The following is a 3,468-nucleotide window of genomic DNA, read 5'->3' as shown; positions in this document are numbered from 1 at the left end:
GTGGTGGTGGTGGTGGTATTGTTGTTGCTGTTGTTCATTAATACTTTGTTCCAGAAAAGCGTATGAATGAGTGTGGCCTAGTGGTTAGGGTGTTGGACTCATGTTCTTAAATTTGTGGTTTCGATTCCCGGATCAGGATCCGGACCGAGCGATGGTTGCGTTTGTATTCTTGAGCGAAAACACTTCATTTCAGGTTACGCTAGACCAATTCAGCTGAAAATGTGTTCCAGCATTAACTGGAGATTTGACCCTGCGGCGGATGGGCGTCCCGTCCAGTAGGGGTGGGATGTTTCGATCTCAGTCATTTATACACCATGGAAACCAACTTCTCCAACCTTATGAATCGAGGCACTCATAATAGACCTAAGTCTGGAAAAGAGGTTTGTGTCCATTGCTTTTTCAGAATTCGCGGTGACCTGTATTCCATTCCTTCCAAATAACGTTCTATGGTCTTAAAATAGGGAGAGGTACGTTTCTTTTCTTTTTTTTTTATAACTTTTATTTTATAGTGATTGGTAAAGGCAGGGCCCAGGATCCTTTACAGAACATCAAAGAATAGAGGGTAAAAAAAAAAGGAGGTAGATAATCTGAAACCGGGCACCAGTACCGAATGCTTTGAACATAGTGGTTCTTATTAAAAGGTACCCGAGGTACATAGTAGTAATGTTAAGTGGGGTGACGGGTTATGTCTCCTATCAAAAGTTGACCATAGTGGGAATTGAACTCAGAGCGCAAATAACCGGAACAAATGCTACAAGGCGTCCGGTCGATTAGGCCAACACATTCATCCGAAAAAATAAGACGTGTCGTCATGACCAGAATGACATGAAGTCACAGTGTACTTCATCAAAGCTGACATGAGTTTAAACAACAAGAAATAAAATACTTTCTTTAAAAATGCCTAGTCGTTAGAGCAACGAATAATACTCTTACTTTCCGGCACACTACGTTCTGAGTTCAAATCCGGGTCAACTTTACCTCTTATACTTTCTGGGTAAATACATAAAGAGCCAATTCACGGCTGTGATTTGACACAATGTTAAAGCATCGAACGGGATACCTTATGGTTTCATCCGTTTGGCTTTGTGCATTTTGAGATCAGATATTGGTTCTTATCACGGTGTTAGTGGAGGTGGGTACTGAGGTACGGGATACGGGATATCTTTCCTTTGAAATCAATGGTCGTAGGCTTGATAACTCCTTAAACAAACACCCTAAATTTTCAGTTGACCATACTCAACGGCCTCCAGCTGCAAAGAGAAAGTGAGTGTTAGGAGTCTTACAAGTTCCTGTACAATCAGCCAATGACCAAACGACCAGGTTTCCAACACACTGTACACTCTTGTGTCGGTGACAGAGGAGGTAGTAGTAGTAGTAGTAGTAGTAGTAGTAGTAGTAGTAGTAGTGGTGGTGGTGGTGGTGGTGGTGGTGGTGGTGGTGGGGTCGGTGGTGGTGGTGGTGGTAGTGGTGGTTGACAGCCAGCCAGACAGAAAGATAAAGACAAACTTATAGACAGGCAGGCAGGCAGGCAGGTAAGTAGGTAGATAGGTAGATAGGTAGGTAGGTAGGTAGGTAGGTAGGTAGGTAGGTAGTAGGGAAGACGATGAGAAAGGAGGAAGAGAAGGGATAGATAGATAGATAGATAGATAGATAGATAGATAGATAGATAGATAGATAGATAGATAGATAGATAGATAGATAGATGGATAGATAGATTCCCCTTATACATAGAATGTTGAATGAAAAGCCATAAAATTCATAGATTGATTCTAAATGCATTATTTTCTGTAAATAACAGAACTTCCTGTTTTTAATGAATACAAAGAGACAGAAAGAAAGGCTTACACACAGACACACACACACATACACACATATATAATCACACACGCATACATTGTTTCATGCTCCGTATTTAAATATAGTATGAACATTTGTGTGCGTTAGTGTGTGTGTGTGTGCACACGCGCGTGTGTATGCATACGTACGTATATAAATGTCTGTATGCATGTATAAGTGTATGAAATGCCTAACGTACGAGCGTGCAGGTGTATATATGATATTGTGTATGTGGATATATATATATAAATACATATATATATTCTTTTATTGTTTTACTTGTTTCAGTCATTTGACTGCGACCATGCTTGAGCACCGCCTTTGGTCGAACAAATCGACCCCAGAACTTATTCTTTGTAAGCCTAGTACTTATTTTATCGGTCTGTTTTGCCGAACCGCTAGAAAACGGTGACGTAAACACACCAATGTTGGTAGTCAAGCAATGTTGGAGGAACAAAAACAGACACACAAACATATATATATATATATATATATATATGACAGGCTTCTTTCAGTTTCCGTCTACCAAATCCACTCGCAAGGCTTTACTTGGCCCGAGGCTATAATAAAAGACACTTGCCCAAGGTGCCACGCAGTGAGACTGAACCCGGAACCATGTGGTTGGGAAGCAAGTTTCTTACCACACAGCCACGCCTATGTGTGTGCATGTGTGTTGGTGTGGGTGTATGTGTGTGTGTATTTGTGCGAACGTCTGTATATGTATGTGAGTTTAAGCAATTGTATATATCAGTTTGTCGTGTGAGAATATACGCGAATGAAATGCATAATTAACGAGTGAATATGTGTACACATACACTTGAACACATGTACACGAGTGCATGTGTGTGTGCGTATGGGTGGGTGTGTATGAGTGTGCGTAGGTGAGTGAGAGAGAGTGTGTGTGTGTGTGTGTGTGTGCGTGTGTGTGTGCTTGCACGTGCGCATACATATGTGATTACGCGTTCGAAAGATTTAGAGAGTGAGAAACGCGTGCTTGTAAGAGCCAGTGAGAGAGATAGAGAATGCGTTGGTGTGTGTGTGTGTGTGTCAGTGCTTGTGTGTGTGCATGTGTGTACGAGAGAGAAAGAGAAAGAGAGAGGTGAGTACGAAAATGCGCGTGTAAGAGAGAGAGTTTGTGTATTAGAGAATATATGTACGCGCATAAGATGTGAGAGATGTGTGTGTACGTGTGTGTGTGTGTGTGTGTGTATGCTTGTCTGAGCGTTTGTTTTGTCAGAAAGAGGAGAGAAAATAATGTATGTGCGACAGAGAGAGAGAGAGAATACGTGCGTCCGAGGGAAAAAGACGGAAAGATATAAAACATTTATGAGAGAGAGAGAGAGAGAGAGAGAGAGAGAGAGAGAGAGAAGAAATGTGTCTGTATAAGTATCTGTTTGGGTCTGTGTAAGTATGTGTTTGTATGTGTATGTGTAAGTATGTGTTTGTGTCTGTGTGTTGTGTGTGTGTGTGCAAAAGATATAATAAAATCTACGTGTAAGAGAGCGACAGAAACAGAAAGAGAGAGAAAGAGAATGTTTGTATGTGTGAGTACGAGACAAAGCGTGTATTTTTGTGAGTGTGTGCGCGCGTGCGCGCGCGTATTAAGGAGAAAGAGAAAAAGTGCCTATATAT

At 41.4% G+C, this 3,468-nt stretch overlaps 1 protein-coding gene across 1 annotated transcript in view; it reads right to left on the bottom strand.

Annotated features, from left to right (window-relative positions):
• Positions 1-3,468, bottom strand: part of LOC106870559 (mucin-3A) — a 76,298-nt gene that overhangs the window by 11,898 nt on the left and 60,932 nt on the right. The window lies entirely within an intron of this gene.

Source organism: Octopus bimaculoides, chromosome 13, assembly GCF_001194135.2.
Source record: "Octopus bimaculoides isolate UCB-OBI-ISO-001 chromosome 13, ASM119413v2, whole genome shotgun sequence".
Lineage (NCBI taxonomy): Eukaryota > Metazoa > Mollusca > Cephalopoda > Octopoda > Octopodidae > Octopus > Octopus bimaculoides.
This window is presented reverse-complemented; position numbering and strand designations above follow the sequence as displayed.